Below are 25,657 nucleotides of genomic sequence, written 5' to 3'. Positions count from 1 at the left end.
TACTGTCCCGCGTTCCAACAGGTGTCCCGATGAAAATGGTACCTCACATGTGCGGGTGCACCTACCTGGGCGGCAAGGGGAAAGCCTAAAACACAAGTAACCCCAAGTCTGTTTTCAGACCAGAATTTCAGACTCTCTGCCGACCGGCACACCATACAGATATGGGCCTCGGGTGTCCAAGCCACCAAGGAGAACAGGGAACCCCATGCATTTCCGAAAAGAGGACACCCGTGGGAATCCGCAGAGGTATGATTTGCGCAAATCGGGCCAGAATTTATTACCCAGACACTCCCCAAAGTCCGAAATGTGGGGAAAAAAACGCATTTTCCGCACACTTCGCTCGGCTCACCCATTGAAACATGCCCCCAACAACACATGGCCTACCGTACAGCGTTGCCACAGGTGTCCCGATGAAAACGGTACCTCACATGTGTGGGTGCACCTACCTGGGCGCCAAGGGGAAAGCCTAAAACACAAGTAACCCCAAGTCTGTTTTCACACCTGAATTGCACACTCTCACATTATACAGATATGGGCCTCGGGTGTCCAAGCCACCAAGGAAAACAGGGAACCCCATGCATTTCCGAAAAGAGGACACCTGTGGGAATCCGCAGAGGCATGATTTACGCAAATCGGCCCAGAATTTATTACCCAGACACCCCCGCAAAGTCTGAAATGTGGGGGGAAAAAAAGCATTTTTCGCACATTTCGCTTGGCTAACCCATCGAAACATGCCCCCCAACAACACATGCCCTACCGTCCCGCGTTCCCACAGGTGTCCCGATGAAAACGGTACCTCACATGTGTGGGTGCACCTACCTGGGTGCCAAGGGGAGAGCCTAAAACACAAGTAACCCCAAGTCTGTTTTCAGACCAGAATTTCAGAATCTCTGCCTATCGGCACACCATACAGATATGGACCTCGGGTGTCCAAGCCACCAGGGAAAACAGGGAACCCCATGCATTTCAAAAAGAGGACACCCGTGGGAATCCACAGAGGTATGATTTGCGCAAATCGGCCCAGAATGTATTACCCAGACACCACCGCAAAGTCCGAAATGTGGGGAAAGAAATGCATTTTCCGCACATTTTGCTCAGTTCACGCATCGAAACATGCCCCCAACAACACATGGCCTACCGTCCCGCGTTCCCACAGGTCCCGATGAAAACGGTACCTCACATGTGTGGGTGCACCTACCTGGGTGCCAAGGGGAATGCCTAAAACACAAGTAACCCCAAGTCTGTTTTCAGACCAGAATTTCAGACTCTCTGCCGACCGGCACACCATACAGATATGGGCCCCGTGTGTCCAAGCCACCAAGTAAAACAGGGAACCCCATGCATTTCCGAAAAGTGGACACCCGTCGGAATCCGCAGAGGTATGATTTGCGCAAATCGGCCAAGAATTTATTACCCAGAAAGTCCGAAATGTGGGGGAAAAAATGCATTTTCCGCACATTTCGCTCGGCTCACCCATCGAAACACGCCCCCAACAACACATGGCCTACCGTCCCACGTTCCCACAGGTGTCCCGATTAAAACAGTACCTCACATGTGTGGGTGCACCTACCTTGGCGCCAAGGGGAAAGCCTAAAACACAAGTAACCCCAAGTCTGTTTTCAGACCAGAATTTCAGACTCTATGCTGACCGGCACACCATACAGATATGGGCCTCGGGTGTCCAAGCCACCAAGAAAAACAGGGAACCCCATGTATTTCCGAAAAGAGGACTCCCGTGGGAATCTGCAGAGGTATGATTTGCAAAAATCAACCCAGAATTTATTACCCAGACACCCCCGCAAAGTCTGAAATGTGGGGAAAAAAACACATTTTCTGCATATTTCACTCGGCTCACCCTTCGAAACACGATCCCAACAACACATGGCCTACCGTCCCGCGTTCCCGCAGGTGTCCCGATGAAAACGGTACCTCACATGTGTGGGTGCACCTACCTGGGCGGCAAGGGGAAAGCCTAAAACACAAGTAACCCCAAGTCTGTTTTCAGACCAGAATTTCAGACTCTCTGCCGACCGGCACACCATACAGATATGGGCCTCGGGTGTCCAAGCCACCAAGGAGAACAGGGAACCCCATGCATTTCCGAAAAGAGGACACCCGTGGGAATCCGCAGAGGTATGATTTGCGCAAATCGGGCCAGAATTTATTACCCAGACACCCCCCAAAGTCCGAAATGTGGGGAAAAAAACGCATTTTCCGCACACTTCGCTCGGCTCACCCATTGAAACATGCCCCCAACAACACATGGCCTACCGTACCGCGTTGCCACAGGTGTCCCGATGAAAACGGTACCTCACATGTGTGGGTGCACCTACCTGGGCGCCAAGGGGAAAGCCTAAAACACAAGTAACCCCAAGTCTGTTTTCACACCTGAATTGCACACTCTCACATTATACAGATATGGGCCTCGGGTGTCCAAGCCACCAAGGAAAACAGGGAACCCCATGCATTTCTGAAAAGAGGACACCAGTGGGAATCCGCAGAGGTATGAGTTGCGCAAATCGGCCCAGAATTTATTACCCAGACACCCCCCAAAGTCCGAAATGTGGGGAAAAAAACGCATTTTCCGCACACTTCGCTCGGCTCACCCATCGAAACATGCCCCCAACAACACATGGCCTACCATCCCACGTTCCCACAGGTGTCCCGATCTAAACGGTACCTCACATGTGTGGGTGCACCTACCAGGGCGCCAAGGAGAATGCCTAAAAAACAAGTAACCCCAAGTCGTTTTCACACCTGAATTGCACACTCTCACATCATACAGATATGGGCCTCGGGTGTCAAAGCCACCAAGGAAAACAGGGAACCCCATGCATTTCCGAAAAGAGGACACCAGTGGGAATCCGCAGAGGTATGAGTTGCGCAAATCGGCCCAGAATTTATTACCCAGACAGCCCCCAAAGTCCGAAATGTGGGGAAAAAAACGCATTTTCCGCACACTTCGCTCGGCTCACCCATCGAAACATGCCCCCAACAACACATGGCCTACCATCCCACGTTCCCACAGGTGTCCCGATCTAAACGGTACCTCACATGTGTGGGTGCACCTACCAGGGCGCCAAGGAGAATGCCTAAAACACAAGTAACCCCAAGTCTGTTTTCAGACCAGAATTTCAGACTCTCTGCCGACCGGCACACCATACAGATATGGGCCTCGGGTGTCCAAGCCACCAAGGAAAACAGGGAACCCCATGTATTTCCGAAAAGAGGACTCCCGTGGGAATCTGCAGAGGTATGATTTGCACAAATCGACCCAGAATTTATTACCCAGACACCCCCGCAAAGTCTGAAATGTGGGAGAAAAAACACATTTTCCGCATATTTCACTCGGCTCACCCATCGAAACACGATCCCAACAACACATGGCCTACCGTCCCGCGTTCCCACAGGTGTCCCGATGAAAACGGTACCTCACATGTGTGGGTGCACCTACCTGGGCGCCAAGGGGAAAGCCTAAAACACAAGTAACCCACAAGTCTGTTTTCAGACCAGAATTTGAGACTCTCTGCCGACTGGCACACCATACAGATATGGGCCTCGGCTGTCCAAGCCACCAAGGAAAACAAGCAACCCCATGCATTTCCGAAAAGAGGACACCCGGCGGAATCCACAGAGGTATGATTTGTGCAAATAGGCCCAGAATGTATTACCCAGACACCCCCGCAAAGTCCTAAATGTGGGGAAAAAAACTCATTTTCCGCACATTTCGCCCGGCTCACCCATCGAAACACACCGCCAACAACACATGGCCTACCGTCCCGCGTTCCCACAGGGCCCGATGAAAACGGTACCTCACATGTGTGGGTGCACCTACCTGGGTGCCAAGGGGAATGCCTAAAACTCAAGTAACCCCAAGTCTGTTTTCAGAACAGAATTTCAGACTCTCTGCCTACCGGCACACCATACAGATATGGGCCCCGTGTGTCCAAGCCACCAAGGAAAACAGGGAACCCCATGCATTTCCGAAAAGTGGACACCCGTCGGAATCCGCAGTGATTTGATTTGCGCAAATCGGCCAAGAATTTATTACCCAGACACCCCCGCAAAGTCCGAAATGTGGGGGAAAAATGCATTTTCCGCACATTTTGCTCGGCTCACCCATCGAAACACGCCCCCAAAAACACATGGCCTACTGTCCCACGTTCCCACAGGTGTCCCGATGAAAACGGTACCTCACATGTGTGGGTGCACCTACCTGGGCGCCAAGGGGAAAGCCTAAAACACAAGTAACCCCAAGTCTGTTTTCACACCTGAATTGCACACTCTCACATTATACAGATATGGGCCTCGGGTGTCCAAGCCACCAAGGAAAACAGGGAACCCCATGCATTTCCGAAAAGAGGACACCAGTGGGAATCCGCAGAGGTATGAGTTGCGCAAATCGGCCCAGAATTTATTACCCAGACACCCCCCAAAGTCCGAAATGTGGGGAAAAAAACGCATTTTCCGCACACTTCGCTCGGCTCACCCATCGAAACATGCCCCCAACAACACATGGCCTACCATCCCACGTTCCCACAGGTGTCCCGATCTAAACGGTACCTCACATGTGTGGGTGCACCTACCAGGGCGCCAAGGAGAATGCCTAAAAAACAAGTAACCCCAAGTCGTTTTCACACCTGAATTGCACACTCTCACATCATACAGATATGGGCCTCGGGTGTCAAAGCCACCAAGGAAAACAGGGAACCCCATGCATTTCCGAAAAGAGGACACCAGTGGGAATCCGCAGAGGTATGAGTTGCGCAAATCGGCCCAGAATTTATTACCCAGACACCCCCCAAATTCCGAAATGTGGGGAAAAAAACGCATTTTCCGCACACTTCGCTCGGCTCACCCATCGAAACATGCCCCCAACAACACATGGCCTACCATCCCACGTTCCCACAGGTGTCCCGATCTAAACGGTACCTCACATGTGTGGGTGCACCTACCAGGGCGCCAAGGAGAATGCCTAAAACACAAGTAACCCCAAGTCTGTTTTCAGACCAGAATTTCAGACTCTCTGCCGACCGGCACACCATACAGATATGGGCCTCGGGTGTCCAAGCCACCAAGGAAAACAGGGAACCCCATGTATTTCCGAAAAGAGGACTCCCGTGGGAATCTGCAGAGGTATGATTTGCACAAATCGACCCAGAATTTATTACCCAGACACCCCCGCAAAGTCTGAAATGTGGGAGAAAAAACACATTTTCCGCATATTTCACTCGGCTCACCCATCGAAACACGATCCCAACAACACATGGCCTACCGTCCCGCGTTCCCACAGGTGTCCCGATGAAAACGGTACCTCACATGTGTGGGTGCACCTACCTGGGCGCCAAGGGGAAAGCCTAAAACACAAGTAACCCACAAGTCTGTTTTCAGACCAGAATTTGAGACTCTCTGCCGACTGGCACACCATACAGATATGGGCCTCGGCTGTCCAAGCCACCAAGGAAAACAAGCAACCCCATGCATTTCCGAAAAGAGGACACCCGGCGGAATCCACAGAGGTATGATTTGTGCAAATAGGCCCAGAATGTATTACCCAGACACCCCCGCAAAGTCCTAAATGTGGGGAAAAAAACTCATTTTCCGCACATTTCGCCCGGCTCACCCATCGAAACACACCGCCAACAACACATGGCCTACCGTCCCGCGTTCCCACAGGGCCCGATGAAAACGGTACCTCACATGTGTGGGTGCACCTACCTGGGTGCCAAGGGGAATGCCTAAAACTCAAGTAACCCCAAGTCTGTTTTCAGAACAGAATTTCAGACTCTCTGCCTACCGGCACACCATACAGATATGGGCCCCGTGTGTCCAAGCCACCAAGGAAAACAGGGAACCCCATGCATTTCCGAAAAGTGGACACCCGTCGGAATCCGCAGTGATTTGATTTGCGCAAATCGGCCAAGAATTTATTACCCAGACACCCCCGCAAAGTCCGAAATGTGGGGGAAAAATGCATTTTCCGCACATTTTGCTCGGCTCACCCATCGAAACACGCCCCCAAAAACACATGGCCTACTGTCCCACGTTCCCACAGGTGTCCCGATTAAAACGGTACCTCACATGTGTGGGTGCACCTACCTGGGCGCCAAGGGGAAAGCCTAAAACACAAGTAACCCCAAGTCTGTTTTCACACCTGAATTGCACACTCTCACATTATACAGATATGGGCCTCGGGTGTCCAAGCCACCAAGGAAAACAGGGAACCCCATGCATTTCCGAAAAGAGGACACCAGTGGGAATCCGCAGAGGTATGAGTTGCGCAAATCGGCCCAGAATTTATTACCCATACACCCCCCAAAGTCCGAAATGTGGGGAAAAAAACACATTTTCCGCACACTTCGCTCGGCTCACCCATCGAAACATGCCCCCAACAACACATGGCCTACCATCCCACATTCCCACAGGTGTCCCGATCTAAACGGTACCTCAAATGTGTGGGTGCACCTACCAGGGCGCCAAGGAGAATGCCTAAAAAACAAGTAACCCCAAGTCGTTTTCACACCTGAATTGCACACTCTCACATCATACAGATATGGGCCTCGGGTGTCAAAGTCACCAAGGAAAACAGGGAACCCCATACATTTCCGAAAAGTGGACACCCGTCGGAATCCGCAGAGGTATGATTTGCGCAAATCGGCCAAGAATTTATTAACCAGACACCCCCGCAAAGTCCGAAATGTGGGGGAAAAAATGCATTTTCCGCACATTTCGCTCGGCTCACCCATCGAAACACGCCCCCAACAACACATGGCCTACCGTCCCACATTCCCACAGGTGTCCCGATTAAAACGGTACCTCACATGTGTGGGTGCACCTACCTTGGCGCCAAGGGGAAAGCCTAAAACACAAGTAACCCCAAGTCTGTTTTCAGACCAGAATTTCAGACTCTCTGCTGACCGGCACACCATACAGATATGGGCCTCGGGTGTCCAAGCCACCAAGGAAAACAGGGAACCCCATGTATTTCCGAAAAGAGGACACCCGTGGGAATCCGCAGAGGTAGGATTTGCACAAATCGACCCAGAATTTATTACCCAGACACCCCCGCAAAGTCTGAAATGTGGGGAAAAAACACATTTTCCGCACATTTCACTCGGCTCACCCATCGAAACACGCCCCCAACAACATATGGCCTACTGTCCCGCGTTCCCACAGGTGTCCCGATGAAAATGGTACCTCACATGTGTGGGTGCACCTACCTGGGCGCCAAGGGGAAAGCCTAAAACACAAGTAACCCCAAGTCTGTTTTCACACCTGAATTGCACACTCTCACATTATACAGATATGGGCCTCGGGTGTCCAAGCCACCAAGGAAAACAGGGAACCCCATGCATTTCCGAAAAGAGGACACCAGTGGGAATCCGCAGAGGTATGAGTTGCGCAAATCGGCCCAGAATTTATTACCCAGACACCCCCCAAAGTCCGAAATGTGGGGAAAAAAACGCATTTTCCGCACACTTCGCTCGGCTCACCCATCGAAACATGCCCCCAACAACACATGGCCTACCATCCCACGTTCCCACAGGTGTCCCGATCTAAACGGTACCTCACATGTGTGGGTGCACCTACCAGGGCGCCAAGGAGAATGCCTAAAAAACAAGTAACCCCAAGTCGTTTTCACACCTGAATTGCACACTCTCACATCATACAGATATGGGCCTCGGCTGTCCAACCCACCAAGGAAAACAAGCAACCCCATGCATTTCCGAAAAGAGGACACCCGGCGGAATCCGCAGAGGTATGATTTGTGCAAATAGGTCCAGAATTTATTACCCAGACACCCCCGCAAAGTCCTAAATGTGGGGAAAAAACTCATTTTCAGCACATTTCGCTCGGCTCACCCATCGAAACACGCCGCCAACAACACATGGCCTACCGTCCCGCGTTCCCACAGGTTTCCCCGATGAAAACGTTACCTCACATGTGTGGTTGCCCCTACCTGGGCGCCAAGGGGAAAGCCTAAAAAACAAGTAACCCCCAAGTCTGTTATCAGAGCACAATTTCAGGTTCTCTGCCGACCGGCACACCATACAGATATGGGCCTCGGGTGTCCAAGCCACCAAGGAAAACAAGGAACCCCATGCATTTCCGAAAAGAGGACACACGTCGGATTCCGCAGAGGTATGATTTGTGCAAATAGGCCCAGAATTTATTGCCCAGACACCCCCGCAAAGTCCTAAATGTGGGGAAAAAAACTCACTTTCCGCACATTTCACTCAGCGCACCCATCGAAACACGCCCCCAACAACACATGGCCTACCGTCTCAAGTTCCCACAGGTGTCCCGATAAAAACGGTACCTGACATGTGTGGGTGTACCTACCTGGGCGCCAAGGGGAAAGCCTAAAACACAAGTAACCCCAAGTCTGTTTTCAGACCAGAATTTCAGACTCTCTGCCGGCCGGCACACCATACAGATATGGGCCTCGGGTGTCCAAGCCACCAAGGAAAACAGGGAACCCCATGCATTTCCGAAAAGAGGACACCTGTGGGAATCCGCAGAGGTATGATTTACGCAAATCGGCCCAGAATTTATTACCCAGACACCCCCGCAAAGTCTGAAATGTGGGGGGAAAAAAAGCATTTTTCGCACATTTCGCTTGGCTAACCTATCGAAACATGCCCCCCAACAACACATGCCCTACCGTCCCGCGTTCCCACAGGTGTCCCGATGAAAACGGTACCTCACATGTGTGGGTGCACCTACCTGGGTGCCAAGGGGAGAGCCTAAAACACAAGTAACCCCAAGTCTGTTTTCAGACCAGAATTTCAGAATCTCTGCCTATCGGCACACCATACAGATATGGACCTCGGGTGTCCAAGCCACCAGGGAAAACAGGGAACCCCATGCATTTCAAAAAGAGGACACCCGTGGGAATCCACAGAGGTATGATTTGCGCAAATCGGCCCAGAATGTATTACCCAGACACCACCGCAAAGTCCGAAATGTGGGGAAAGAAATGCATTTTCCGCACATTTCGCTCAGTTCACGCATCGAAACATGCCCCCAACAACACATGGCCTACCGTCGCGCGTTCCCACAGGTCCCGATGAAAACGGTACCTCACATGTGTGGGTGCACCTACCTGGGTGCCAAGGGGAATGCCTAAACACACAAGTAACCCCAAGTCTGTTTTCAGACCAGAATTTCAGACTCTCTGCCGACCGGCACACCATACAGATATGGGCCCCGTGTGTCCAAGCCGCCAAGTAAAACAGGGAACCCCATGCATTTCCGAAAAGTGGACACCCGTCGGAATCCGCAGAGGTATGATTTGCGCAAATCGGCCAAGAATTTATTACCCAGAAAGTCCGAAATGTGGGGGAAAAAATGCATTTTCCGCACATTTCGCTCGGCTCACCCATCGAAACACGCCCCCAACAACACATGGCCTACCGTCCCACGTTCCCACAGGTGTCCCGATTAAAACAGTACCTCACATGTGTGGGTGCACCTACCTTGGCGCCAAGGGGAAAGCCTAAAACACAAGTAACCCCAAGTCTGTTTTCAGACCAGAATTTCAGACTCTATGCTGACCGGCACACCATACAGATATGGGCCTCGGGTGTCCAAGCCACCAAGAAAAACAGGGAACCCCATGTATTTCCGAAAAGAGGACTCCCGTGGGAATCTGCAGAGGTATGATTTGCAAAAATCAACCCAGAATTTATTACCCAGACACCCCCGCAAAGTCTGAAATGTGGGGGAAAAAACACATTTTCTGCATATTTCACTCGGCTCACCCATCGAAACACGATCCCAACAACACATGGCCTACCGTCCCGCGTTCCCACAGGTGTCCCGATGAAAACGGTACCTCACATGTGTGGGTGCACCTACCTGGGCGGCAAGGGGAAAGCCTAAAACACAAGTAACCCCAAGTCTGTTTTCAGACCAGAATTTCAGACTCTCTGCCGACCGGCACACCATACAGATATGGGCCTCGGGTGTCCAAGCCACCAAGGAGAACAGGGAACCCCATGCATTTCCGAAAAGAGGACACCCGTGGGAATCCGCAGAGGTATGATTTGCGCAAATCGGGCCAGAATTTATTACCCAGACACCCCCCAAAGTCCGAAATGTGGGGAAAAAAACGCATTTTCCGCACACTTCGCTCGGCTCACCCATTGAAACATGCCCCCAACAACACATGGCCTACCGTACCGCGTTGCCACAGGTGTCCCGATGAAAACGGTACCTCACATGTGTGGGTGCACCTACCTGGGCGCCAAGGGGAAAGCCTAAAACACAAGTAACCCCAAGTCTGTTTTCACACCTGAATTGCACACTCTCACATTATACAGATATGGGCCTCGGGTGTCCAAGCCACCAAGGAAAACAAGGAACCCCATGCATTTCCGAAAAGAGGACACCAGTGGGAATCCGCAGAGGTATGAGTTGCGCAAATCGGCCCAGAATTTATTACCCAGACACCCCCCAAAGTCCGAAATGTGGGGAAAAAAACGCATTTTCCGCACACTTCGCTCGGCTCACCCATCGAAACATGCCCCCAACAACACATGGCCTACCATCCCACGTTCCCACAGGTGTCCCGATCTAAACGGTACCTCACATGTGTGGGTGCACCTACCAGGGCGCCAAGGAGAATGCCTAAAAAACAAGTAACCCCAAGTCGTTTTCACACCTGAATTGCACACTCTCACATCATACAGATATGGGCCTCGGGTGTCAAAGCCACCAAGGAAAACAGGGAACCCCATGCATTTCCGAAAAGAGGACACCAGTGGGAATCCGCAGAGGTATGAGTTGCGCAAATCGGCCCAGAATTTATTACCCAGACACCCCCCAAAGTCCGAAATGTGGGGAAAAAAACGCATTTTCCGCACACTTTGCTCGGCTCACCCATCGAAACATGCCCCCAACAACACATGGCCTACCATACCACGTTCCCATAGGTGTCCCGATCTAAACGGTACCTCACATGTGTGGGTGCACCTACCAGGGCGCCAAGGAGAATGCCTAAAACACAAGTAACCCCAAGTCTGTTTTCAGACCAGAATTTCAGACTCTCTGCCGACCGGCACACCATACAGATATGGGCCTCGGGTGTCCAAGCCACCAAGGAAAACAGGGAACCCCATGTATTTCCGAAAAGAGGACTCCCGTGGGAATCTGCAGAGGTATGATTTGCACAAATCGACCCAGAATTTATTACCCAGACACCCCCGCAAAGTCTGAAATGTGGGAGAAAAAACACATTTTCCGCATATTTCACTCGGCTCACCCATCGAAACACGATCCCAACAACACATGGCCTACCGTCCCGCGTTCCCACAGGTGTCCCGATGAAAACGGTACCTCACATGTGTGGGTGCACCTACCTGGGCGCCAAGGGGAAAGCCTAAAACACAAGTAACCCCCAAGTCTGTTTTCAGACCAGAATTTGAGACTCTCTGCCGACTGGCACACCATACAGATATGGGCCTCGGCTGTCCAAGCCACCAAGGAAAACAAGCAACCCCATGCATTTCCGAAAAGAGGACACCCGGCGGAATCCGCAGAGGTATGATTTGTGCAAATAGGCCCAGAATGTATTACCCAGACACCCCCGCAAAGTCCTAAATGTGGGGAAAAAAACTCATTTTCCGCACATTTCGCCCGGCTCACCCATCGAAACACACCGCCAACAACACATGGCCTACCGTCCCGCGTTCCCACAGGGCCCGATGAAAACGGTACCTCACATGTGTGGGTGCACCTACCTGGGTGCCAAGGGGAATGCCTAAAACTCAAGTAACCCCAAGTCTGTTTTCAGAACAGAATTTCAGACTCTCTGCCTACCGGCACACCATACAGATATGGGCCCCGTGTGTCCAAGCCACCAAGGAAAACAGGGAACCCCATGCATTTCCGAAAAGTGGACACCCGTCGGAATCCGCAGTGGTTTGATTTGCGCAAATCGGCCAAGAATTTATTACCCAGACACCCCCGCAAAGTCCGAAATGTGGGGGAAAAATGCATTTTCCGCACATTTTGCTCGGCTCACCCATCGAAACACGCCCCCAAAAACACATGGCCTACTGTCCCACGTTCCCACAGGTGTCCCGATTAAAACGGTACCTCACATGTGTGGGTGCACCTACCTGGGCGCCAAGGGGAAAGCCTAAAACACAAGTAACCCCAAGTCTGTTTTCACACCTGAATTGCACACTCTCACATTATACAGATATGGGCCTCGGGTGTCCAAGCCACCAAGGAAAACAGGGAACCACATGCATTTCCGAAAAGAGGACACCAGTGGGAATCCGCAGAGGTATGAGTTGCGCAAATCGGCCCAGAATTTATTACCCATACACCCCCCAAAGTCCGAAATGTGGGGAAAAAAACGCATTTTCCGCACACTTCGCTCGGCTCACCCATCGAAACATGCCCCCAACAACACATGGCCTACCATCCCACATTCCCACAGGTGTCCCGATCTAAACGGTACCTCAAATGTGTGGGTGCACCTACCAGGGCGCCAAGGAGAATGCCTAAAAAACAAGTAACCCCAAGTCGTTTTCACACCTGAATTGCACACTCTCACATCATACAGATATGGGCCTCGGGTGTCAAAGTCACCAAGGAAAACAGGGAACCCCATACATTTCCGAAAAGTGGACACCCGTCGGAATCCGCAGAGGTATGATTTGCGCAAATCGGCCAAGAATTTATTAACCAGACACCCCCGCAAAGTCCGAAATGTGGGGGAAAAAATGCATTTTCCGCACATTTCGCTCGGCTCACCCATCGAAACACGCCCCCAACAACACATGGCCTACCGTCCCACGTTCCCACAGGTGTCCCGATTAAAACGGTACCTCACATGTGTGGGTGCACCTACCTTGGCGCCAAGGGGAAAGCCTAAAACAGAAGTAACCCCAAGTCTGTTTTCAGACCAGAATTTCAGACTCTCTGCTGACCGGCACACCATACAGATATGGGCCTCGGGTGTCCAAGCCACCAAGGAAAACAGGGAACCCCATGTATTTCCGAAAAGAGGACTCCCGTGGGAATCTGCAGAGGTATGATTTGCACAAATTGACCCAGAATTTATTACCCAGACACCCCCGCAAAGTCTGAAATGTGGGGGAAAAAACACATTTTCCGCATATTTCACTCGGCTCACCCATCGAAACACGATCCCAACAACACATGGCCTACCATCCCGCGTTCCCACAGGTGTCCCGATGAAAACGGTACCTCACATGTGTGGGTGCACCTACCTGGGCGCCAAGGGGAAAGCCTAAAACACAAGTAAAAGTAACCCCCAAGTCTGTTTTCAGACCAGAATTTGAGACTCTCTGCCGACTGGCACACCATACAGATATGGGCCTCGGCTGTCCAAGCCACCAAGGAAAACAAGCAACCCCATGCATTTCCGAAAAGAGGACACCCGGCGGAATCCGCAGAGGTATGATTTGTGCAAATAGGCCCAGAATGTATTACCCAGACACCCCCGCAAAGTCCTAAAGGTGGGGAAAAAAACTCATTTTCCGCACATTTCGCCCGGCTCACCCATCGAAACACACCGCCAACAACACATGGCCTACCGTCCCGCGTTCCCACAGGGCCCGATGAAAACGGTACCTCACATGTGTGGGTGCACCTACCTGGGTGCCAAGGGGAATGCCTAAAACTCAAGTAACCCCAAGTCTGTTTTCAGAACAGAATTTCAGACTCTCTGCCGACCGGCACACCATACAGATATGGGCCCCGTGTGTCCAAGCCACCAAGGAAAACAGGGAACCCCATGCATTTCCGAAAAGTGGACACCCGTCGGAATCCGCAGTGGTTTGATTTGCGCAAATCGGCCAAGAATTTATTACCCAGACACCCCCGCAAAGTCCGAAATGTGGGGGAAAAATGCATTTTCCGCACATTTTGCTCGGCTCACCCATCGAAACACGCCCCCAACAACACATGGCCTACCGTCCCACGTTCCCACAGGTGTCCCGATTAAAACGGTACCTCACATGTGTGGGTGCACCTACCTTGGCGCCAAGGGGAAAGCCTAAAACACAAGTAACCCCAAGTCTGTTTTCAGACCAGAATTTCAGACTCTCTGCCGACCGGCACACCATACAGATATGGGCCTCGGGTGTCCAAGCCACCAAGGAAAACAGGGAACCCCATGTATTTCCGAAAAGAGGACTCCCGTGGGAATCTGCAGAGGTATGATTTGCACAAATCGACCCAGAATTTATTACCCAGACACCCCCGCTAAGTCTGAAATGTGGGGGAAAAAACACATTTTCCGCACATTTCACTCAGCTCACCCATCGAAACATGCCCCCAACAACACATGGCCTACCGTCCCGCGTTACCACAGGTGTCCCGATGAAAACGGTACCTCACATGTGTGGGTGCACCTACCTCGGCGCCAAGGGGAAAGCCTAAAACACAAGTAACCCCCAAGTCTGTTTTCAGACCAGAATTTGAGACTCTCTGCCGACTGGCACACCATACAGATATGGGCCTCGGCTGTCCAAGCCACCAAGGAAAACAAGCAACCCCATGCATTTCCGAAAAGAGGACACCCGGCGGAATCCGCAGAGGTATTATTTGTGCAAATAGGTCCAGAATTTATTACCCAGACACCCCCGCAAAGTCCTAAATGTGGGGAAAAAAACTCATTTTCAGCACATTTCGCTCGGCTCACCCATAGAAACACGCCGCCAACAACACATGGCCTACCGTCCCGCGTTCCCACAGGTTTCCCGATGAAAACGTTACCTCACATGTGTGGTTGTCCCTACCTGGGCGCCAAGGGGAAAGCCTAAAACACAAGTAACCCCCAAGTCTGTTATCAGAGCCCAATTTCAGGTTCTCTGCCGACCGGCACACCATACAGATATGGGCCTCGGGTGTCCAAGCCACCAAGGAAAACAAGGAACCCCATGCATTTCCGAAAAGAGGACACACGTCGGATTCCGCAGAGGTATGATTTGTGCAAATAGGCCCAGAATTTATTGCCCAGACACCCCCGCAAAGTCCTAAATGTGGGGAAAAAAACTCATTTTCCGCACATTTCACTCAGCGCACCCATCGAAACACGCCCCCAACAACACATGGCCTACCGTCTCGAGTTCCCACAGGTGTCCCGATAAAAACGGTACCTGACATGTGTGGGTGTACCTACCTGGGCGCCAAGGGGAAAGCCTAAAACACAAGTAATCCCAAGTCTGTTTTCAGACCAGAATTTCAGACTCTCTGCCGGCCGGCACACCATACAGATATGGGCCTCGGGTGTCCAAGCCACCAAGGAAAACAGGGAACCCCATGCATTTCCGAAAAGAGGACACCTGTGGGAATCGGCAGAGGTATGATTTACCCAAATCGGCCCAGAATTTATTACCCAGACACCCCCGCAAAGTCTGAAATGTGGGGGAAAAAAACGCATTTTTCGCACATTTCGCTTGGCTAACCCATCGAAACATGCCCCCCAACAACACATGCCCTACCGTCCCGCTTTCCCACAGGTGTCCCGATGAAAACGGTACCTCACATGTGTGGGTGCACCTACCTGGGCGCCAAGGGGAGAGCCTAAAACACAAGTAACCCCAAGTCTGTTTTCAGACCAGAATTTCAGAATCTCTGCCTATCGGCACTCCATACAGATATGGACCTCGGGTGTCCAAGCCACCAGGGAAATCAGGGAACCCCATGCATTTCAAAAAGAGGACACCCGTGGGAATCCGCAGAGGTATGATTTGCGCAAATCGGCCCAGAATGTATTACCCAGACACCACCGCAAAGTCCGAAATGTGGGGAAAGAAATGCATTTTCCGCACATATCGCTCAGTTCACGCATCGAAACATGCCCCCAACAACACATGGCCTACCGTCCCGCGTTCCCACAGGTCCCGATGAAAACGGTACCTCACATGTGTGGGTGCACCTACCTGGGTGCCAAGGGGAATGCCTAAAACACAAGTAACCCCAAGTCTGTTTTCAGACCAGAATTTCAGACTCTCTGCCGACCGGCACACCATACAGATATGGGCCCCGTGTGTCCAAGCCACCAAGTAAAACAGGGAACCCCATGCATTTCCGAAAAGTGGACACCCGTCGGAATCCGCAGAGGTATGATTTGCACAAATCGACCCAGAATTTATTACCCAGACACTCCCGCAAATTCTGAAATGTGGGGGAAAAAACACATTTTCTGCATATTTCACTCGGCTCACCCATCGAAATACGATCCCAACAACACATGGCCTACCGTCCCCCGTTCCCACAGGTGTCCCGATGAAAACGGTACCTCACATGTGTGGATGCACCTACCTGGGCGCCAAGGGGAAAGCCTAAAACACAAGTAACCCCCAAGTCTGTTTTCAGACCAGAATTTGAGACTCTCTGCCGACTGGCACACCATACAGATATGGGCCTCGGCTGTCCAAGCCACCAAGGAAAACAAGCAACCCCATGCATTTCCGAAAAGAGGACACACCTCGGAATCCGCAGAGGTATGATTTGTGCAAATAGGCCCAGAATTTATTGCCCAGACACCCCCGCAAAGTCCTAAATGTGGGGGAAAAATGCATTTTCTGCACATTTTGCTCGGCTCACCCATCGAAACACGCCCCCAACAACACATGGCCTACCGTCCCACGTTCCCACAGGTGTCCCGATTAAAACGGTACCTCACATGTGTGGGTGCACCTACCTTGGCGCCAAGGGGAAAGCCTAAAACACAAGTAACCCCAAGTCTGTTTTCAGACCAGAATTTCAGACTCTCTGCCGACCGGCACACCATACAGATATGGGCCTCGGGTGTCCAAGCCACCAAGGAAAACAGGGAACCCCATGTATTTCCGAAAAGAGGACTCCCGTGGGAATCTGCAGAGGTATGATTTGCACAAATCGACCCAGAATGTATTACCCAGACACCCCCGCTAAGTCTGAAATGTGGGGGAAAAAACACATTTTCCGCACATTTCACTCGGCTCACCCATCGAAACATGCCCCCAACAACACATGGCCTACCGTCCCGCGTTACCACAGGTGTCCCGATGAAAACGGTACCTCACATGTGTGGGTGCACCTACCTGGGCGCCAAGGGGAAAGCCTAAAACACAAGTAACCCCCAAGTCTGTTTTCAGACCAGAATTTGAGACTCTCTGCCGACTGGCACACCATACAGATATGGGCCTCGGCTGTCCAAGCCACCAAGGAAAACAAGCAACCCCATGCATTTCCGAAAAGAGGACACCCGGCGGAATCCGCAGAGGTATTATTTGTGCAAATAGGTCCAGAATTTATTACCCAGACACCCCCGCAAAGTCCTAAATGTGGGGAAAAAAATTCATTTTCAGCACATTTCGCTCGGCTCACCCATAGAAACACGCCGCCAACAACACATGGCCTACCGTCCCGCGTTCCCACAGGTTTCCCGATGAAAACGTTACCTCACATGTGTGGTTGCCCCTACCTGGGCGCCAAGGGGAAAGCCTAAAACACAAGTAACCCCCAAGTCTGTTATCAGAGCCCAATTTCAGGTTCTCTGCCGACCGGCACACCATACAGATATGGGCCTCGGGTGTCCAAGCCACCAAGGAAAACAAGGAACCCCATGCATTTCCGAAAAGAGGACACACGTCGGATTCCGCAGAGGTATGATTTGTGCAAATAGGCCCAGAATTTATTGCCCAGACACCCCCGCAAAGTCCTAAATGTGGGGGAAAAAACTCATTTTCCGCACATTTCACTCAGCGCACCCATCGAAACACGCCCCCAACAACACATGGCCTACCGTCTCGAGTTCCCACAGGTGTCCCGATAAAAACGGTACCTGACATGTGTGGGTGTACCTACCGGGGCGCCAAGGGGAAAGCCTAAAACACAAGTAACCCCAAGTCTGTTTTCAGACCAGAATTTCAGACTCTCTGCCGGCCGGCACACCATACAGATATGGGCCTCGGGTGTCCAAGCCACCAAGGAAAACAGGGAACCCCATGCATTTCCGAAAAGAGGACACCTGTGGGAATCGGCAGAGGTATGATTTACGCAAATCGGCCCAGAATTTATTACCCAGACACCCCCGCAAAGTCTGAAATGTGGGGGAAAAAAACACATTTTTCACACATTTCGCTTGGCTAACCCATCGAAACATGCCCCCCAACAACACATGCCCTACCGTCCCGCTTTCCCACAGGTGTCCCGATGAAAACGGTACCTCACATGTGTGGGTGCACCTACCTGGGCGCCAAGGGGAGAGCCTAAAACACAAGTAACCCCAAGTCTGTTTTCAGACCAGAATTTCAGAATCTCTGCCTATCGGCACACCATACAGATATGGACCTCGGGTGTCCAAGCCACCAGGGAAAACAGGGAACCCCATGCATTTCAAAAAGAGGACACCCGTGGGAATCCGCAGAGGTATGATTTGCGCAAATCGGCCCAGAATGTATTACCCAGACACCACCGCAAAGTCCGAAATGTGGGGAAAGAAATGCATTTTCCGCACATATCTCTCAGTTCACGCATCGAAACATGCCCCCAACAACACATGGCCTACCGTCCCGCGTTCCCACAGGTCCCGATGAAAACGGTACCTCACATGTGTGGGTGCACCTACCTGGGTGCCAAGGGGAATGCCTAAAACACAAGTAACCCCAAGTCTGTTTTCAGACCAGAATTTCAGACTCTCTGCCGACCGGCACACCATACAGATATGGGCCCCGTGTGTCCAAGCCACCAAGTAAAACAGGGAACCCCATGCATTTCCGAAAAGTGGACACCCGTCGGAATCCGCAGAGGTATGATTTGCACAAATCGACCCAGAATTTATTACCCAGACACCCCCGCAAAGTCTGAAATGTGGGGGAAAAAACACATTTTCTGCATATTTCACTCGGCTCACCCATCGAAATACGATCCCAACAACACATGGCCTACCGTCCCCCGTTCCCACAGGTGTCCCCATGAAAACGGTACCTCACATGTGTGGGTGCACCTACCTGGGCGCCAAGGGGAAAGCCTAAAACACAAGTAACCCCCAAGTCTGTTTTCAGACCAGAATTTGAGACTCTCTGCCGACTGGCACACCATACAGATATGGGCCTCGGCTGTCCAAGCCACCAAGGAAAACAAGCAACCCCATGCATTTCCGAAAAGAGGACACCCGGCGGAATCCGCAGAGGTATGATTTGTGCAAATAGGCCCAAAATGTATTACCCAGACACCCCCGCAAAGTCCTAAATGTGGGGAAAAAAACTCATTTTCCGCACATTTCGCTCGGCTCACCCATCGAAACACGCCGCCAACAACACATGGCCTACCGTCCCGCGTTCCCACAGGTGTCCCGATGAAAACGTTACCTCACATGTGTGGTTGCCCCTACCTGGGCGCCAAGGGGAAAGCCTAAAACACAAGTAACCCCCAAGTCTGTTATCAGAGCACAATTTCAGCTTCTCTGCCGACCGGCACACCATACAGATATGGGCCTCGGGTGTCCAAGCCACCAAGGAAAACAAGGAACCCCATGCATTTCCGAAAAGAGGACACACGTCGGAATCCGCAGAGGTATGATTTGTGCAAATAGGCCCAGAATTTATTGCCCAGACACCCCCGCAAAGTCCTAAATGTGGAGAAAAATACTCATTTTCCGCACATTTCACTCAGCGCACCCATCGAAACACGCCCCCAACAACACATGGCCTACCGTCTCGAGTTCCCACAGGTGTCCCGATGAAAACAGTACCTGACATGTGTGGGTGTACCTACCTGGGCGCCAAGGGGAAAGCCTAAAACACAAGTAACCCCAAGTCTGTTTTCAGACCAGAATTTCAGACTCTCTGCCGGCCGGCACACCATACAGATATGGGCCTCGGGTGTCCAAGCCACCAAGGAAAACATGGAACCCCATACATTTCCGAAAAGAGGACACCCGTGGGAATCCGCAGAGGTATGATTTACGGAAATCGGCCCAGAATTTATTACCCAGACACCCCCGCAAAGTCCGAAATGTGGGGGAAAAAAACGCATTTTTCGCACATTTCTCTTGGCTAACCCATCGAAACATGCCCCCCAACAACACATGCCCTACCGTCCCGCGTTCCCACAGGTGTCCCGATGAAAACGGTACCTCACATGTGTGGGTGCACCTACCTGGGTGCCAAGGGGAAAGCCTAAAACACAAGTAACCCCAAGTCTGTTTTCAGACCAGAATTTCAGACTCTCTGCCTATCGGCACACCATACAGATATGGGCCTCGGGTGTCCAAGCCACCAGGGAAAACCGGGAACCCCATGCATTTCAAAAAGAGGACACCGTGGGAATCCGCAGAGGTATGATTTGCGCAAATCGGCCCAGAATGTATTACCCAGACACCCCCGCAAAGTCCGAAATGTGGGGAAAGAAATGCATTTTCCGCACATTTCGCTCGGTTCACGCATCGAAACATGCCCCCAACAACACATGGCCTACCGTCCCGCGTTCCCACAGGTCCCAATGAAAATGGTACCTCACATGTGTGGGTGCACCTACCTGGGTGCCAAGGGGAATGCCTAAAACACAAATAACCCCAAGTCTGTTTTCAGACCAGAATTTCAGACTCTCTGCCGACCGGCACACCATACAGATATGGGCCCCGTGTGTCCAAGCCACCAAGGAAAACAGGGAACCCCATGCATTTCCGAAAAGTTGACACCCGTCGGAATCCGCAGAGATATGATTTGCGCAAATCGGCCAAGAATTTATTACCCAGACACCCCCGCAAAGTCCGAAATGTGGGGGAAAAAATGCATTTACCGCACATTTCGCTCGGCTCACCCATCGAAACACGCCCCCAACAACACATGGCCTACCGTCCCGCGTTCCCACAGGTGTCCCGATGAAAACGGTACCTCACATTTGTGGGTGCACCTACCTGGGCGCCAAGGGGAAAGCCTAAAACACAAGTAACCCCCAAGTCTGTTTTCAGACCAGAATTTGAGAATCTCTGCCGACTGGCACACCATACAGATATGGGCCTCGGCTGTCCAAGCCACCAAGGAAAACAAGCAACCCCATGCATTTCCGAAAAGAGGACACCCGGCAGAATCTGCAGAGGTATGATTTGTGCAAATAGGCCCAGAATTTATTACCCAGACACCCCCGCAAAGTCCTAAATGTGGGGAAAAAAACTCATTTTCCGCACATTTCGCTCGGCTCACCCATCGAAACACGTCGCCAGCAACACATGGCCTACCGTCCCGCGTTCCCACAGGTGTCCCGATGAAAACGGTACCTCACATGTGTGGTTGCCCCTACCTGGGCGCCAAGGGGAAAGCCTAAAACACAAGTAACCCCCAAGTCTGTTATCAGAGCACAATTTCAGGTTCTCTGCCGACCGGCACACCATACAGATATGGGCCTCGGGTGTCCAAGCCACCAAGGAAAACAAGGAACCCCATGCATTTCCGAAAAGAGGACACACGTCGGAATCCGCAGAGGTATGATTTGTGCAAATAGGCCCAGAATTTATTGCCCAGACACCCCCGCAAAGTCCTAAATGTGGGGAAAAAAACTCATTTTCCGCACATTTCACTCAGCGCACCCATCGAAACACACCCCCAACAACACATGGCCTACCGTCTCGAGTTTCCACAGGTGTCCCGATGAAAACGGTACCTGACATGTGTGGGTGTACCTACCTGGTCGCCAAGGGGAAAGCCTAAAACACAAGTAACCCCAAGTCTGTTTTCAGACCAGAATTTCAGACTCTATGCCGGCCGGCACACCATGCACATATGGGCCTTCGGTTTCCAAGCCACCAAGGAAAACAGGGAACCCCATGCATTTCCGAAAAGAGGACACCCGTGGGAATCCGCAGAGGTATGATTTACGCAAATCGGCCCAGAATTTATTACCCAGACACCCCCGCAAAGTCCGAAATGTGGGGGAAAAAAACACATTTTTTGCACATTTCGCTTGGCTAACCCGTCGAAACATGCCCCCCAACAACACATGCCCTACCGTCCCGCGTTCCCACAGGTGTCCCGATGAACACGGTACCTCACATGTGTGGGTGCACCTACCTGGGCGCCAAGGGGAAAGCCTAAAACACAAGTAACCCCAAGTCTGTTTTCAGACCAGAATTTCAGACTCTCTGCCTATCGGCACACCATACAGATATGGGCCTCGGGTGTCCAAGCCACCAGGGAAAACAGGGAACCCCATGCATTTCAAAAAGAGGACACCCGTGGGAATCCGCAGAGGTATGATTTGCGCAAATCGGCCCAGAATGTATTAGCCAGACACCCCCGCAAAGTCCGAAATGTGGGGAAAAAAATGCATTTTCCCCAGATTTCACTCAGCGCACCCATCGAAACACGCCGCCAACAACACATGGCCTACGGTCCCACGTTCCCACAGGTGTCCCGATGAAAACGGTACCTCACATGTGTGGGTGTACCTACCTCGGCGCCAAGGGGAAAGCCTAAAACACAAGTAACACCAAGTCTGTTTTCAGACCAGAATTTCAGACTCTCTGCCGACTGGCACACCATACAGATATGGGCCTCGGGTGTCCAAGCCACCAAGGAAAACAGGGAACCCCATGTATTTCCGAAAAGAGGACACCCGTGGGAATCCGCAGAGGTAGGATTTGCACAAATCGACCCAGAATTTATTACCCACACACCCCTGCAAAGTCTGAAATGTGGGGGAAAAAACACATTTTCCGCACATTTCACTCGGCTCACCCATCGAAACACGCCCCCAACAACATATGGCCTACTGTCCCGCGTTCCCACAGGTGTCCCGATGAAAATGGTACCTCACATGTGTGGGTGCACCTACCTGGGCGGCAAGGGGAAAGCCTAAAACACAAGTAACCCCAAGTCTGTTTTCAGACCAGAATTTCAGACTCTCTGCCGACCGGCACACCATACAGATATGGGCCTCGGGTGTCCAAGCCACCAAGGAGAACAGGGAACCCCATGCATTTCCGAAAAGAGGACACCCGTGGGAATCCGCAGAGGTATGATTTGCGCAAATCGGGCCAGAATTTATTACCCAGACACCCCCCAAAGTCCGAAATGTGGGCAAAAAAACGCATTTTCCGCACACTTCGCTCGGCTCACCCATTGAAACATGCCCCCAACAACACATGGCCTACCGTACCGCATTGCCACAGGTGTCCCGATGAAAACGGTACCTCACATGTGTGGGTGCACCTACCTGGGCGCCAAGGGGAAAGCCTAAAACACAAGTAACCCCAAGTCTGTTTTCACACCTGAATTGCACACTCTCACATTATACAGATATGGGCCTCGGGTGTCCAAGCCACCAAGGAAAAGAGGGAACCCCATGCATTTCCGAAAAGAGGACATCAGTGGGAATCCGCAGAGGTATGAGTTGCGCAAATCGGCCCAGAATTTATTACCCAGAAACCCCCCAAAGTCCGAAATGTGGGGAAAAATACTTATTTTCCGCACATTTCACTCAGCGCACCCATCCAAACACGCACCCAACAACACATGGCCTACCGTCTCGAGTTCCCACAGGTGTCCCGATGAAAACAGTACCTGACATGTGTGGGTGTACCTACCTGGGCGCCAAGGGGAAAGCCTAAAACACAAGTAACCCCAAGTCTGTTTTCAGAACAGAATTTCAGACTCTCTGCCGGCCAGCACACCATACAGATATGGGCCTCGGGTGTCCAAGCCACCAAGGAAAACATGGAACCCCATACATTTCCGAAAAGAGGACACCCGTGGGAATCCGCAGAGGTATGATTTATGCAAATCGGCCCAGAATTTATTACCCAGACACCCCCGCAAAGTCCAAAATGTGGGGGAAAAAAACGCATTTTTCGCACATTTCTCTTGGCTAACCAATCGAAACATGCCCCCCAACAACGCATGCCCTACCGTCCCGCATTCCCACAGGTGTCCTGATGAAAACGGTACCTCACATGTGTAGGTGCACCTACCTGGGCGCCAAGGGGAAAGCCTAAAACACAAGTAACCCCAAGTCTGTTTTCAGACCAGAATTTCAGACTCTCTGCCTATCGGCACACCATACAGATATGGGCCTCGGGTGTCAAAGCCACCAGGGAAAACAGGGAACCCCATGCATTTCAAAAAGAGGACACCCGTGGGAATCCGCAGAGGTATGATTTGCGCAAATCGGCCCAGAATGTATTACCCAGACACCCCCGCAAAGTCCGAAATGTGGGGAAAGAAATGCATTTTCCGCACATTTCGCTCGGTTCACGCATCGAAACATGCCCCCAACAACACATGGCCTACCGTCCCGCGTTCCCACAGTTCCCGATGAAAATGGTACCTCACATGTGTGGGTGCACCTACCTGGGTGCCAAGGGGAATGCCTAAAACACAAATAACCCCAAGTCTGTTTTCAGACCAGAATTTCAGACTCTCTGCCGACCGGCACACCATACAGATATGGGCCCCGTGTGTCCAAGCCACCAAGGAAAACAGGGAACCCCATGCATTTCCGAAAAGTTGACACCCGTCGGAATCCGCAGAGATATGATTTGCGCAAATCGGCCAAGAATTTATTACCCAGACACCCCCGCAAAATCTGAAATGTGGGGGAAAAAACACATTTTCCGCACATTTCACTCGGCTCACCCATCGAAACACGCCCCCAACAACACATGGCCTACCGTCCCGCGTTCCCACAGGTGTCCCGATGAAAACGGTACCTCACATTTGTGGGTGCACCTACCTGGGCGCCAAGGGGAAAGCCTAAAACACAAGTAACCCCCAAGTCTGTTTTCAGACCAGAATTTGAGAATCTCTGCCGACTGGCACACCATACAGATATGGGCCTCGGCTGTCCAAGCCACCAAGGAAAACAAGCAACCCCATGCATTTCCGAAAAGAGGACACCCGGCAGAATCCGCAGAGGTATGATTTGTGCAAATAGGCCCAGAATTTATTGCCCAGACACCCCCGCAAAGTCCTAAATGTGGGGAAAAAACACATTTTCCGCACATTTCACTCAGCGCACCCATCGAAACACACCCCCAACAACACATGGCCTACCGTCTCGAGTTCCCACAGGTGTCCCGATGAAAACGGTACCTGACATGTGTGGGTGTACCTACCTGGGCGCCAAGGGGAAAGCCTAAAACACAAGTAACCCCAAGTCTGTTTTCAGACCAGAATTTCAGACTCTCTGCCGACCGGCACACCATACAGATATGGGCCTCGGGTGTCCAAGCCACCAAGGAGAACAGGGAACCCCATGCATTTCCGAAAACAGGACACCCTTGGGAATCCGCAGAGGTATGATTTGCGCAAATCGGGCCAGAATTTATTACCCAGACACCCCCCAAAGTCCGAAATGTGGGCAAAAAAACGCATTTTCCGCACACTTCGCTCGGCTCACCCATTGAAACATGCCCCCATGTTAGGGAGAATTCTCTGGTTAGGCTGAATTTCCCTACCTAGTGAGTCCCCCAGCAGCTTTGCTGGATTTCTGGGGTTTAATTTTTTTCTCCTGCCAAGAGTGAGACTCTTTTACCCTCACTCTTGGACATGTTGAAGTGTGTTTTCTTGGTTAAACCTTGTGTTGAATGGGCTATGGGGTCTTTTACTCCATAGGGCCTCATGTATTTTTGTGATATGGGTCACACAGCACCCTCTGTGCCGTGACCCAGGGGTGTCCTAGGGACTCC

This window comes from Ambystoma mexicanum, chromosome 13 (assembly GCF_040938575.1).
Source record: "Ambystoma mexicanum isolate Mex_15411 chromosome 13, UKY_AmexF1_1, whole genome shotgun sequence".
In the NCBI taxonomy this organism is placed as follows: Eukaryota; Metazoa; Chordata; class Amphibia; order Caudata; family Ambystomatidae; genus Ambystoma; species Ambystoma mexicanum.
The sequence above is the reverse complement of the archived record's forward strand: the minus strand, read 5'-3'. Positions refer to the sequence as shown.